The 15,929-nt window shown below is 37.7% G+C and overlaps 1 protein-coding gene across 1 annotated transcript in view; it reads left to right on the forward strand.

Annotated features, from left to right (window-relative positions):
* Nucleotides 1-14: 14 nt before the first annotated feature.
* The window catches only part of LOC126056137 (protein phosphatase 1 regulatory subunit 3C), a 49,512-nt gene continuing 33,597 nt past the window's right edge, over nucleotides 15-15,929 (forward strand). The window contains exons 1-2 of the mRNA XM_064042930.1: nucleotides 15-325; nucleotides 2,415-2,462. The gene's annotated coding sequence lies outside the window, so the exon portion shown is untranslated. The remainder of the gene's footprint in view (nucleotides 326-2,414; nucleotides 2,463-15,929) is intronic.

Genomic DNA, 15,929 nt, shown 5'->3' on the forward strand with positions numbered 1-15,929 from the left:
TTCACACAATTTCTACTAAAAAAAATAGTGCAGTGACAACGTCCGTCGGGGAGGGATGTGTTACTTTGCACTTTAATTTTAAGTTTAAATTGTATCGTTAGCTATAGAACATTAGATTAATATTTAATTCATGTTCACAGTTCTTCGACATAGTAATACCTAGTTATTAAAGGTCTTAAACTCAGTTAAATGTTAGTTTTATCGAAATAAACTCGACAAATAGTTACCTGAAAGAGTAAATAAAAAGTGAAACGATAAGAACCTTTCTAGAGATAAGCTGGACCGGTTCTCGTAAGAAAAAAAGGTCTTCTCTGAGGAATTCAAGGTATGTAAGATCCCTATTTTAACTCGGATATATTAGAACTAACAGGAACGATTGAAAATAACTTTAGGACAGGCAAAAGTTTAGTTAACTGTATAGTTACGTAAATGAAGGTAGTTTCACGTTGAACCTGCTTGATTAAGTTTCATTTGAAATGGTTGCTTATTTTGTGTCTGTTATTTATAGTAAGTACCTAAATGTTATTTGTAGAAATAATTAAACTACACCTATTTAATTATACTGCTGTGCTAATATATTATAACGAGAAAAAATATATTTTTGTTTGTTTTTTTTGTTTGTAATAGAGTAACTCAAAAACTATAGGACCGATTTTTTTTATGTTTTCACTGTTCGAAGGTTAAACTCTTGCCGTGTAATTGTAAGTTATATTTTATCCCGGTAAAGACAGTTATTTCCACGGGACGCTGGCGTAACCGCGAGAAATCGGCTAATCTATTTATATTAAGATATTTAATGGCTATGTTCTACGTGACAAATATAAGATACTGAAATGTGGTATACGTGATCTTAATAAATTAATTTATCGCTGCGAGTGTCAGTCAGGTACTTAATTTTAGGGGTTACATAGCCAAAGGGAAGAACGACACCCATTACTAAGACTTTGCTGTTCGTCTGTCTTTCCGTCTGTGCGTGTGTCACTAGGCTATATCTCATGAATCATGATAGCTAGAATTTTCACGGATAATGTATTTCTCTTGCCGCTTTAACAACAATTACTGAAAACTGGAATAAAATAAATATTTTAGGAGGCTCCCAAACTAGAAACAATTTTCATAGATAATGATACGGAACCTTTCGTGCGCGGGTTACGTAGGTAGTATCTATTAAGTACATAATCTGTATCGCGAATCCGACTCGCACTTAGCCGGTTTTTTTAATAATGTTCCAATCCAAGTAAACAATATAAAACTAATTGATGTGCTGGTTAAATTATTTTAATAAAATGGGTCAAGTAAGTACATTACGGGTTATAAATAACATACAATTACGGAGTAGGTACCCCGCGAGTCCCCATAACTACAAAATGAAATTTCAGTCGATGTTGCCATTTTATGTATCTCACCAAGTTAAGTGGGAGTTTAAATTCTGCGTACAGGCTTTCAGATTCCTTATAAATTGCATATATTGGGCGCATCGGCGTCTTTGACTGCCCCGTTGGTCGTCCCTGGTTCAATTTCTGGGTCGGGCAGAAATATTCATGACGCTGCATAACTTTGCAATTTTGCATTTGACGCATCACGCGTGCGCAGAAGTGTTTTCATATTTTTTTTTTTACTTTTGCAATCATTAGTAGCCAGCGGAATAGCAGAGCTTCACGATGATATCTATTCATACTATTCATATGTCTTCATAACGAGAGCCTTATTTTTATCCTTTCGTGTTTCGGAAGGCACGAGAAACTGTACATACATAGGCCCCGGCTGTCATTGAACATTTTTGGCAGTCGTTACGGGTAGTCAGAAGGCAATAAGTCTGACAACCACTCTTTAAAAGGGGTTTTGGGTTGCCCAGGCAACTGGGTTAAGGAGGTGAGATAACTCAACTAAATCCGATTAGACTGGAAGCGAACATCATAGTTCGGAAAAAGCTAGGCAGATGATGAGCCTTATTTTTATCAATGACGTTTTAGTCCGGCCTCCGACTTACCCTTGAAAAAAAGAGGCGTGTCTTCAAAGCAAGCTTGCATTAACAAGTTTCGTCAAGTTTAAAAATAATTAGATGATAATGTTAATTTTTATCGTATAATGACGATGACAAATTAACTCTTATCTATGTGATCTGTCGATAAATTGTCAGGTTTTTTTTTATTATCAGCTTATCAGGACCTCTGACTAGGATGATATGAGAGTTGCTAGTCATAGATATGTCACGGCTTTGAGGAGGTGTGTACGTAAAATTAAGATTATTTCTGACGTTCAATAAGTGTTGTTTTGTACATTAATGTAAAGTTTTATCAAAATCCCTTCAGCCGTTCGCGCGTGAAGAAGTTACAAACATACACAAAAACTTTCGCCTTAACTAATGTAAGTTTAGTGTGAATGTAATTTAATGGAAGCATCTTTTGTTTCAGATTATGTCATTATCTTCGAGAGACAAATGATAAAATAGTGAATACTTGGTAAGTACTAACTACCTATTGTTTTGCATGCATAACAGGAAAACATTTTTTAATAAATTCGGGATAAACACAATGCATACTTTTCTGCAAACAAAAAATGTGTAGGCTAATTTTATTTTTGTTCAGAGCTTGGCCTATTGTGGACTCTGCAATATTCTCGGTTAGGTACACTACACCACTGACATGGGATGGGACCATTTGACAAACACAAACTTTCACATTTCTGACAGACAGTAGGTATATGAATTTATGATTGATAGCAAAAACACAAATATATGCGCGGGATTGCATACGCTTACAGCTTTACGATCTATTATCTCAGTAGTTTATGAAGGGGCACGTTAGGGCCAGGCCACAACAGTGCGTTGCGGCGTCGCATCGCAAAAATCAACGACGCATATCATATTAATCGCATAGCTGTGCAATGTTGTTTTTGCGATGCGACGCCGCAACGCACTGATGTGGCCTGGCCCTATCACATAAATATGTTTTATGACAGTTGCGACATCTGTGGTGTTGCCAGTACGCTAATTAAAATTAACCTCATTTTCGTGTTCCGGATTTGAAAACTACCAAATTGTGTCATTGGAGATCTCGTAAAATTTTGTTCCTCTGAAATCTGATTGAAGACTGACATTTCACCCGTCTAATAATGAGGAGCCACGAACAAGTCCGGCGGAAAATTATTGCATTATTTATCTTTGCATATTTTTCTATATAATACACTCAGTTGCATGTAGTTAGACTGAATGTGGGCCCGAACATAATTGGGAAAAGGCTAGGCAAGCGAAAGAACATCATCGAGTATCGCGGAAGGCTGACCAAGTTTTATCCGAGTGTACAGTTTGCCCTTTCTACATTAGCCCGTAGCCCATTAGAATGCAACTTTTGGAATAGGCAATTAGAATAAAAAATAACATGGTTGATGTTCATTAAAGCTTGTAAAGGCCTAAATACAAAGAATAAAATAATATTACGGAAATAAATTGTTCTGACTCTGAATTCACTAGCGCCTCTACCGGCAAATTCAGGCACTATATCTATGAAATATTCCATTTCAAAACAAATGTTCCTTCAACACTCTGAAAGTCCCTCTGTCCTCTATCTCAAGTCATTGCACTATATCACAAATACTATCTTAATTCAATTATTAAATGTCATTATAATAATTGAAATAATTCCCGATAAAAAGGTCGTGACATTTTCAATTCAATCTTTTTAGAGGACGATGATCTTGCTATTGTTTTATCTGTGGTTAAATAGGTACCTATTGTAAACATAGGTCGGAGGGTAAGGTATACTGAGATAAATAAATAAAAATCGAATAAATAATAAAATAATCCATGCAAAAAGCGTCAAGATAAATTGAAATTCAAAAGGCATTTAAGTATGTGTATGTTTTATTGTCACGTTAAAACCGATTTTGATGAAATTTTCAGTACATATCAGTACTATTTAGTTAGCCAGTTTTTTTTAGTAAAATACATATAGCGGACTACAGCCGTAATGTTTTTTTTCTATTTTATTTTATGTCTTCTCAGACGTTATGAGAAATCCACTTCATTAAGTGCGACGTTCCACCGGTGTGCAGCTCTATGCGAACGTTTCTCTGTGCGCGAAAACATGCTTGCTAGCTGTAGATTCTCGCCATAGCGTACACAAGCGCTCGCGAACAAATGTGCTCGAACCTTGCCATTGACTACATAAACTTATTGCGCTCACGATTACATACATATGGAGGGCTTTCATAAGATAATTTGTTTCCAAAATTGGCTACCAGTACCTTTACGTTAATCAAAATGTGTGAAGAAAATACTAATGGCGTCCAAGGCCGATTTCAGCCACGGCGGTTGTTCTCACATAAGGAGATTAGCCAGCTGCGCAGGAAATATTATAGTGCACGAGCATTTGCGCAGACACAGGTGCACTCCCTATTCCTTCTCTCTCATAGCGCGATGGGACGACAATCCGAAACGACCGGGAAGAGATCAGGCGCAAATCAATCACCAACTTCCAGACTACGGGCTGCTTTGTGGAAGTTTAAGAAAACCCACAAAGCGATTTCGGCCCGACCCGGGCCCGAATCGAACCTAAGACCTCGAGCACAGCAGCCGCGCTTGCGACCACTAGACCAACGAGGCGAAATACTACTACATATGTAGCGTTAAATGGCAGACACCAAAAGAGAAAACTTATTTGCCAGGAATTGTATAACCTGTAGCTACTTGTATTGTATCGATCGAGATATAAAAACACGTGCATTACACACTGCATCGATTAAAAAGGTCAATTGGTTGAATTGCTGCACAACTGTATCGATAATATAATCCACACTCTGTAAAGGTTTTATCAAACGAACTGAATTCTTGCTTAGCGTTTCGTCGCACACAGAAAATGCTGTCGTTGCCAATAAATAGCAGCTCCCAATGTTCTATCTCTATCTGTTGATTTGCTTATATTCGAGCTGTCACATACTGAAACGCAACTCAGTGTAACATTATCACATCGCCTACTTATACGAAGCTTGCTGGGGATTTTGTTGCACCACTTCTACCCAGCAAAAACACATAGAGAGTCGGGAAGGGTAGGCGTTTTTGGAGACTGTCTCATGTAATTTGGACGTTCGAAGAGTGCTGTTTTAAGTAATAGTTCCCTTTTACCGCGGGTGAAACTGCAGGAAACACCTAGTTTACTTAGGGCTGATTTTTCAATCATCAGTTAACGTCTATCTGAAGAATAAATATGGCGGTTTGACATATTTTCCATACAAAAGCTGTCAAAACGTTAAAAATATTCCTCAGATAGGAGTTATCTGGCGATTGAAAAATCAGCCCTTATACTAATATTATAAGGAGGAAAGACTCAATAACTACTAACCCGATTTTAAAAATTCTTTCACCGGTTGGAAAGCTACACTCTTCTGGAGTAACTTAGGCTATATTTTCGTACGGGAGACGGGTGAAACTGCAGGGAACAGCTAGTTATTGATACTGTATATAATGATAGCGATAGATTCGTTCAACGATAGTAAAACAATAAGTCTGAACTGTTCGTTAACCTACTTACAATTGTTGTTAGAAACACGTGAGCTCTCACGTGTGGCATTGCATTCACGTGGTAAAGATTCTATGAGATGGTCACAAACGTAATCACAAACAATGGGTTAGGTTTGAATCTTCGAAAAATACCTATAACTAGCCTCCGCTAGGGTCTCACTTCGCACTAGCGGGAACTACTCCTTTCAACAATTCAAAAGTCTTTTCTTCAAAGTAGGCTGAACTCAGCACTTTTGAAAGATCAAATTTACAAAAGAAAGCCCCCAATACTTCCGCCCTTCACCACTTCCTATTGTGCTTTTGCTAAAAAGAAATAGTGGAACAAACTCCCCATCAACGCAATCTTTCCTTGAACCTCTCAAGCGCGAGAGTGCGGGTTAGATTCCAGGTCAGGTAATGTAACTTTTAAAGTTATGAATCTTGGAAAAATCTCAAGAAAACAATAAAATCAATTGGACAAAAAAATCTGAAATTGCCAGTCCGCCTGTATTGGAGAGGCTGCAGCCCGTACGTTGGACAGTTAAAAGGCTGATGACGAGTAAGCTCGGTGGGTGTAATATCTGATGATATATTATGATCGATTTTGATCCTAAGCGTTTTATCAATTTTCCGCAAATAAATATGCTTTTCTCGCATTACAATCACATGCTATACGGTTATCGGCCATACGAATACCGTGACTTCATTTCAGAGTCAAGTTTTTCTTCGCTTAACATAATTTTGCATTTCTGAAGTTAACCATTTGACTCCATGCGAATTTGTTCGGTCCTATACCTACTTGTACTGTGGATTGTCAAGAAGCTTTGCATTTATTAATATTATTTGGTCTGGTTGTCACATAGCGCGACTGCTGTGCGGCGAGGTCTCGGGTTTGATTCCTGGGTCGGGCATCGAAATTGCTTTGCGGGTTTCATAAACTTTGCGTTAATACACCCGTGCATATTGTAGATCCCGTGCATAGTGAGGGCACGTTAATGTAGATCCTGATCCTACGCCTGATCTCTCTCCGGTCTATGAGAGCGAAGGAGTGCACCTATGTTAGCGCAAATGCTTATATTATAGTGCACCACCATGTCCTGCGTATCTGGCTGATCTCCTTATATAATAGCAGCCGCCGTAGCCGACAATCAGCTAAGAGGACATCATCCACATATTTCCTGGAATTCCTTTATATAAAATATTTGCTATTTTTTCACGCGTAACGATCACATGCTATACATACAGTTATTGGCCATACGAATCGTGACTTTATACTGAAGTTACAGCTGTTTTAGCTACTTTATGTTAAGAGCGTGTACGTCAACCGCGCGCCATTTGGCCTAAAATGGTACTTTTCAAACCACTGTTTCTCAGTAACTACTTATCCTATAACTATGTTATTTTTTAATAACGCAAGGTAATTTCACTGTCTATATAGTTAATTGAACATAAATTTCAATTTGTGTAGTTTAAATACTTAAAACCCCTATAACGTAACAGATGTTTTATAAAATTCCCGTTCAGCGTCTATTTCGAAGCTTAAATTCATGTGAAAACAGTGGCAAGTCTAATCATATTTATTTTTTTACTCATAGACGAAATCCCCATGCCTATAGTTAGTTGAAAACTTTTTTTGATTTAGGTCTCTATCTTTCAGGAAAAAATATTTTAACAATGTGAAAAATTTAGAATTTCAAATGCTTTTTTTACCTATCTATCTTACTTAATTTAATATAACAATTATTTACTATAGTAACATAACTCTTTCTTTAAAACATAAACTTTATATTATAATTTAATCTCTCGTTTTTATTTTTTTATAAATTATTTAAAAACTACTATAAAACGCTGCACGCGAGTCAACTCAAACCAGACCGCCGCAAGGCTTCACAGAGAGAGGACGTGTCGCTCCGTCACATCGCGTAGGGTGAATAACCTCTGCCGTGGATACCGAGAATACAGTACATTTCAAGCGCGACCAACAAATCTTGATACATTACTATGTTATTTAAAGCTCAATTTAGAAGCTTTTTTTTTTATCGATTGAGTTGAAATTTTGTTTGAATGTTCAGTTTTAATGACAATGTATGATTCTATATCCAATATGGCGGTATACCCAAGATGGAGAAAAAAATGTTTTTAATGCATTCCTACGATCATCCTCCGAGCCTTTTTTCCCAAACTATGTTGGGGTCGGCTTCCAGTCTAACCGGATGTAGCTGAGAAGAATGCATTCCTACGATATGGGTATCAAATGAAAGGGCTTGCTATGAATAACTCGAAAAAAAATGTGTCGCGAGTCTAAATCCAATATGGCGGACTCCTTAGGCTAGAAATCACTTATTGCAGATGTCTGTTACCAATCGAGCTATTTTTTTTTTTTTTCATTTTGGATGTACCCAAATTTTGATTTTTGATCTCGAATAACTTTTGAAGCATATAGGATAGATAACTTAAAACTTTATTTGCAATGGTAAACAAAAGCTCTTCACCAATATTTGGCTTTCCGGCAATTGTTGTTATTTGACCACAATTTTTCGGTCTGGATGGACTGGACCATTCATATAAACAATCAATTTTTCAAATCGGTCCAGGCGTCTTTGAGAAATCGAGAACAATCACAAAACAATCTAATTGAAACCTCTTCCTTTCTTTTTTTGAAATCGGTTAAAATACAGAAACTCTTAACATTGTCATTAATCATCAGTCGATTATTTAGTACTGTTGAAAATTGTATGTAATACACCGCGACTTTTTAGTCGTCTTACAAAGGTGGTCCACTGAATGTATCCGACATAAAATACCACTAGACATGATTATTAATTTTATAGCATTAATTAAGATAATAGGTGCAAAGAAAAATAAATAATACATTAGAAATAAGAAACATCCTGTTAATAATGTTTACGTATCAAACGGTAGAAAGTAGGGTACCTTCCCAGCGCTCGAGTCGAGTGATCGTTCCATCTCCATTTTTTACGAGACAAAATATCGTAAGCCAATCTAGCACAGTCCACGTGGACTGTCATCCAATGAGACTCATTCCACGAGCGGCACGACGGCACCGCCAAAGACGACGACGGCACTTTTCAAAGAGTCCACGTGGACTTTGATAAATGCCGCCTTTTACTTAAAAATAGGTTTTAAAGGTCATTCTGTGGCTCAGTTGCCGTCCGAACACCGCAAGTGGAAGTGTGCGCGCACCGGTAATCAAGTGTTGTTCGCGATCGCTACGCGAATATCGAGTACCTACAAATGGTACGCGTGTACGCAATAGCTGGTGACAATTTAAGGGAAGCAAGAAGATTGTACGCTGCGCCTAACAATCTAATAATGTTACGGAACCGAGGAGTGATCAACCCGCACGAAATAAAAATAATAATATTGGAGCGCGCGCGGCGCGTGTGACTGTTGTGCGCCCTGAGCCGCGTGGGGCTACCGGTAACCCAGCGAGCGGTAGGCATTTATCGCGCGCGAGTACAGAGAGTGACAGAGGCCTGATAATAGGTACGTCATTGTCAACTTACATCACTTTGTTTTGGTTTTATTACGAAAAATGTTTCTGACGGTCCTAAGCCCGTAAAAGTATGAAGGAAGAATTGGAATTAAGTGTTACAAGTTAAGTAAGAGTGCAAGTTTACAAACTGCTACATAATGAGAACATTAAGATTGCAATAGTAAGAAACTTATTTTGCGCTAGGGTGAATGAACTTTGATAAAGACGCCGCGCCGCGCCGCGCCGCGCCGCTCCATTGATACAAGACTCGGGCCGCGCTCACTACAGGGTGTTTTTATAATCTTTGTCATGCGTCATAATAATGAATTTATTTTTATTTTTGAATTATTCAAATGTCATAAATATCAATTTTTTTTTAATGAACGTGTTCTAGTCATTGGATACATGAAGTGGGCTGCCGTTGTAAGACGACTAAAATGTCACGGTGTATACAGAAAGTCCTCAAAACCAAGGTTTTCATAGGTGCCCGATTTTTTTGCAAAAGAGTGTAAGTATTAACGACTTATTTTCATGCTTTTATATTTTAGACATCCATAGACTTACACTATTTTCCCGCTATTAACTATTTACTAAATAATATATTTTTTGTTCTACCAATTTCACTCGAAAGGATCAAAATGGTTTGTGTGACTATACGTGAAGTATGATAGGCACGCACACAGCCGCGACGCTAGTCTGCGCGGTTTTTTGCGTTGAATTACCTAAAGTTGACATCGCGCGCCGAGCGTACACGCTCTTAAGTACTAGTAACTTAGTATTTACGAACAATGGGCGGGACATTAATTAAAATGGCTCGCTTATCAGTGAATGCATTATATCGAAATAGGTAGCTAATGTTCGTCTAAATTAGACAATTTTATTCTTGGTCCTTGGTTTCTTTTGAAATAAAATAAATATTAAGCATACAGTTAATCTATACTAATATTATAAAGCTGTAGTCTGTTTGTTTGTTTGTTTGTTTAAACGCGCTAATCTCAGGAACTACTGGTCCGATTTGAAAATTTCTTTCAGTGTTAGATAGCCCATTTATCGAGGAAGGCTATAGGCTACTTTTTATCCCGGTACGGGAAGTAGTTCCCACGGTATGCTGGTGAAACCGCAGGCAGAAGCTAGTATTACATAGTTGTTGATGTGATTTTTGTGTGCTTGTGCGTTTGTTACTGTTTGCTAAAGCGAGTAGACCAGAAGAAAAATTTAAATGTCACATACTGCGTCGTAGTGTTGCACACCAGTGGAAACTTGCCTTTAAATATCTTCGCCGCTTCGAGGTTGATAACGTGAAATGTCTAAGAAAACATTTTTATTCAAAATGTTTGTTTATAGGTGGTTGATTCCAGAAAGGTAATGTTATTTTATGATAGCAGTAAATGAATTGAAATTCGAGTAATCTATTTTAATATCTAGATTGTTCTTAGAAATACTAACACCTCACACTAAACCTAAATACCAAATATTAACATATAAAATACGTGTCCAAATAAAATATTAGTCTCACACAAACAAAATGATAGAAAATCAAACAAAACAAAAAAAGAACGGCTCATTTTAAATATCGAATCGTATGTTTCTGCAAACTCGTGCGCATCACGCGGTGTAGCCGTGACCGATTCTATTTTCGAATTCTATAGAAGTTTATGTAGATTTTAATGCTTCTAAAAAGTCTTTTAACTAAAAAGTCATTGAACTGACTATTTTCCTCTCATCTTGTGTTTTGCTTAAGGCACGATAAACTGTAGGTCTCGGCTGTCATTTGAACATCTTTCGCAGTCGCTACGAGTAGTCAGAAGCCAGTAAGTCTGACACCAGTCTTACCTAGGGGTATTATGTTACCCGGGTAACTTGGTTGAGAAGGTCACACAGGCAGAAGCTCCTTGTAAGACACTGGTATTCAGCAGCATCGGTTACACTGGAAGCCCCTAAAATAGTTCAGAAATGGTTCGGGAGATGATGAATCTGTAGGTTTACAAATCTTACAAGCCCTAGTGTCAGAGTTTTAACAAATTCGCCTGACATTGTAACAACAACTGCTATCAAGCTTGGGGCTGCCGTGTCCTCGTCACAGCTCCGGTTCAAACCCCGGTCCGGGGCGAGAGGGAATGGGATGCCGTCGCTTCCTTCTGCGAAGCAGTCATGCTCGCGAAGGAGACGGATAAGCCGACTTTGAGAGTTCCTCTTATCGAGTTCATCTCATATTATCCTAAATAATCTGTATATATGTTAATGAATAAGTGTCAAATATAGGTGTGTAAAACTACGTGTAATATTCGTGCCATTCTTTCAACCAATAGATAGCTCCAATCGTGTCATCGTTTATATGTCAAGTTACTATCGACAATGTTTGACTTAACAAACTTGATTATACAAGTACAAGTAGCATTGTAATCACACTTTCACTTTCTTACGAAGTCATATTTATTTATGAGGTAGCTACTTAATGCTGCTTCATCATTATCATCAGTTTTTTCGTCCCATTGCTGGGCTGCGGCCTCCTCTCGCACAGAGAAGGATTGATCGTTAATCACCACGCTTGCTCAATGCGGGTTGCGAATGTCTGTCGTTATACTCCAGGTTTCCTCGAGAGGTTTTCCTTCGTCTTTGATGTCCAAGATATACTTAGAAAGTAAATACAAACTTAGAAAAGTTTCATTGGTACTTGCCTGACCTGGAATCAAATCCACACTCATACTTGAGAGGCTGGTTCTTTACCCACTAGGCTACCACGACTTAGATTATGTGGTTTCAGTCTTTAAGAATCTTCAAGGTAAATTAAGTCTCTTCATTGTCCCACGTGCAGGGCTGCTTTCTCTTCTCTCTTAGAGAAGGAATGAGTGTTAATGCATTTTTGAAGTTCGTTCATTCATTCTAAAGTGAAAGGGTGTGACACTGTGGCGGATACAAAATGTTTCTTCTGGTGTATTCGCTCTAGCATACAATAACAAATTGTGTGCGAACATTTCTAAAATGTCCGCGAAACTGCAACCTTTGCGAACACATGCTAGCTGTGGACTCGCATTTTATGTTCGCGAACATTTGTGCGTAATCAATTTTGCTGGAAACTTGCTATTAGAAAGTTTCTACTGTTTTCAATCATTGAATTTTGGACCCTGTACCCATAACTAGTATGATAATCCCAAGGCATTTAAAACTACATATGTAAATCAATTTCAAATATCAATTCTTACACAACAGTCTTTAATTTTATTTTCAACCTTACGCTCACACTTTCAAAGCTCATTTTTGATTGCAAATTGATATTGTATGGTCTGCCCTGCGAAATAATTTGAGTAAGAAATACATCTTATGCCTTCACAGTTAAGATTGATTTTCAATTGTCACGTAGAATGGAGACATGGTCAAACGATTTTGACATTTAATGGCTAGTGAATAAGGCGTAGATCTCGTTGATTGAATATTTTTTGGTTAATTTATGTCAATAGCCCTTTTGTGAAGGGCGCATAAATCATATTTTCGGTGCCTATAAGGCAAAGGTTTGACTGTCAGCGATTCAGTAAAACAAATAGAGCTTATGTTAAAAAAAAAGAAACACTTTCGATCTGATTTTTTTGAAGCCTAGAGCGGCAATGAATTTTGTACCAGTACTATATTATACTAGCTAGCTGTTCCCCGTAGTTCCGTCCGTCAACTTCCCGCATCCGGATAAAAACCTGTTTGAAAAACGAGCTTAAAGTCCATTTCACTGACATTTATATTGATCGAAATTGACCTCATAACGTCGAACGAATTGACAATCATTGTTTTAATAAAATATGCTTATAAGAATAATATTCTGACAATGAGCTGTGATGGATTGCCTTGTTTTCAAACTCTGAATCAATTTCCTATAAATAATAATGGCGTCCAAGGCCGATTTCGGTGATCAGCCAGCTGTGCAGGACGTAATGTAGTGCACGAGCATTTGCTTGGACACAGGTGCACTCTCTATTCCTTCACTCTCATAGCCCGTTGGGACGGCAATCCGGAGACCGGTGAGAGATCAGGCGCGCATTAACGTGCTCTCCGATGCACGGGTAAATCAATCACCAACTTTCAAACTACGGGCTGCTTTGTAAAAGTTTCTAAAACCCACAAAGCGATTTCGGCCCGACCCGGGAATCGAACACCTTGTATATTTTTTCAAAAAGTATTGTCCGCGCCGAGTATTTTTGCATGTAATTACAAAGAAATGACATAGAGTCTATGCCATAGACACTAGCGCCGCGTCTATCAAACTTGAGTCATAGAACGGACTCTGTTTCCGCTGTCCGCTAACATTGTGACCTCGCCCTACAAGACCGCTGTTATAAGCGCATCCGGTGTATTTGTGGTAATGCATTGAAATAATGATAAATAGTGCTTCAATATCACTGTTATGTAGATAGATGATAGATGGTTTCTGTCGCTGCATAGTTTCTTAGCTTAAAGTCTTTAATCATGCTCAGGAAATTTTCATATTAGGGAATATGGCAGCCAATATAAAACACACTCAAAATACTTATATTTTTGTTTGAGCCATTGTGTCGCCTAACCTGTACCCATGATGTCCTCCTAGTCGACTATCGGCTACGGCGTTCTCATATAAGAAGATCAGCCATCTGCGCAGGACATAAGCACAAGCATTTGCGCAGACGTAGGTGCACTCACCAATACTAACCATTCCTTGGCGCTGTCCTAATTGGCATCGATCGCGCGATGGCGCGATGCGATTTTCATCTAAGACGTCGTCCCAATTGACAGCAAACGCACGTTGACACGATGCGTTCTCGTCATGCGATGAGTTCAAACATACAGATTTCATCAGAGTGTCCTATTTGAACCTCGGAACCTCGCAAGTGAGATCGTGAGATGAAGATCGCATCGCGCCATCGCGCGATCGATGCCAATTAGGACAGCGCCCTTCACTCTCATAGCGCGATGGGACGGCAAACTGGCACCACAGTGATTCTTTTTATAGTAGTTATCAATTATCATCATTTACTGACACATTAAGTGGCAGCTTAAGTTTATGCTTGTCCCTTGGAATTATTTTTGTTAAGAATTTAATGGCGAAGAATTTTATAGAATTTGATTACAATGGCGGACTTTTCCTTTTCTACCTTTCTACCTTTGGGTGGTGAAGACATACTTAGTAGTGTTAGGTTGTAGATGAGCATTTTATTTGATAGGTAGGTAATGTGAACAATATATTGTATTATTTAGTTGTACCTATAGATCTCCTTTAAAATAATTTAAACTTTTAAACTTTGTGGTATGCTCTGTGACAAAAAAATGCCATCAGAATAATATTTTCGACCTCAAAAATCAATGTTCCACATCCATTCACGTGCATCTAGTAAAAAGAGGTACCAGTAATGCGATTAGCCTGCATTTCTAGAAGCCGTTCAATCCCGACGATTAGATTTAATTTAACAAACACCATGCACGTGGGTTTATAAATAACTGAAGTGTGACTATTGTGGCTCGTGGTTAATATTGGAGCCACGAGACATAGATTTTTTTGTAAATTGTGCGGCTAAAAGCTGCCATATAGAGAGAAAAATTGATTTGACTTGAACTTTGATTTGAAGAAAGAATTGCTATTTTTATCCGGTTTCAGGAAGGAATTCCATGACTGGGGAATAGCTAGTCAAATACTGTAACTGTAACAGCCTTTTTATCGTCCCACTGCTGGGCTGCGGCCTCCTCTCACACGGAGAAGGATTGAGCATTAATCATCACGCTTGCTCAATGCGGGTTGGTGATTTCAGACTTAATAGTCCAGGTTTCCTAAAGATGTTTTCCTTCACCTTTTTATCAGCCATTGGTGTCCAAGATATACTTAAAAAGTACATACAAAATTAGAAAAATTTAATTGGTACCTACTTGCCTGACCTGAAATCGAACCCACACCCTCATACTTGAGAGGTTGGTTCTTTACCCACTAAGCCACCACAACTATCAAAGTCAAAATTCAAAAAATAAGGTTTTATTGATTGAATACTTTGCGATTTAAGTGGGAACTTCTTGGCAACAATAATTGCAAATATCGTTTACACACCACAAGGACAGACCGTTTGACTTGTCTCTCTCCGCAAGTGATAGCCAATAATTCACAATAAGTCTAATCAAACATCGGTATATCGATACACAGTGACATCACTGTTGATCGATCAAGATCAATAAATGCTTGTTTGTATTGAATATCCGTTTAAGGAGGAAATTTACTGAATAGGTACTTACTTGAGCATTTACTATATTCCTATACCTACTACTTAGCCGATTTCCCGCGGTTTCACCAGCGTCCCCTGAAAACTACTGACTGTACCGGGAAAAAGTGTAGACTATGCTACTCAGGAAGAGTGTAGTAAATAATTTTCCAAATCGGATCAGTAGTTTCGAAGCCTTTAGGGTACAAACACACAACTAAAAAAGATCCCTCTTTATTATTTTATTATCATTACATTACATTCATTTTTTATTTTAGTATCTTACAAAAAGTTTCTAGAAAATCATATTCATCTAGTTACATCTTTAAAATAGGTATATCAAATGAACTAAACTAAACAAAATAAAGAACGGGAACTATATTTTTTGTCACCATTTATATTTGTCATCAAGTTGTATCACCTAATAAATAGATCTATCGCCACGAAATATTTTCGTTCTCAGATAAACAAAGAGTGTTCCCAGGTATGAATTACCAAATTATTGTTAATATAATGTGTAAAATATGAGATGGATTACCAATAAAACTGTAGTGCATTACATGAATATAAACTTCGTTCTTATAATATTAGTTTTATTACTGAAATAATAGCTTGGTGCTCAAAATGGTAGATCTGTCACCAAATAAATCGATTAATCGATCCCTGACTGCGACTCCTTTTTATTTGTTATTTTGTCACCAATACAGTAGTTACATTTTCCAAATCCAAACCA

The sequence above is a fragment of the Helicoverpa armigera genome, chromosome 30 (assembly GCF_030705265.1).
Source record: "Helicoverpa armigera isolate CAAS_96S chromosome 30, ASM3070526v1, whole genome shotgun sequence".
In the NCBI taxonomy this organism is placed as follows: domain Eukaryota; kingdom Metazoa; phylum Arthropoda; class Insecta; order Lepidoptera; family Noctuidae; genus Helicoverpa; species Helicoverpa armigera.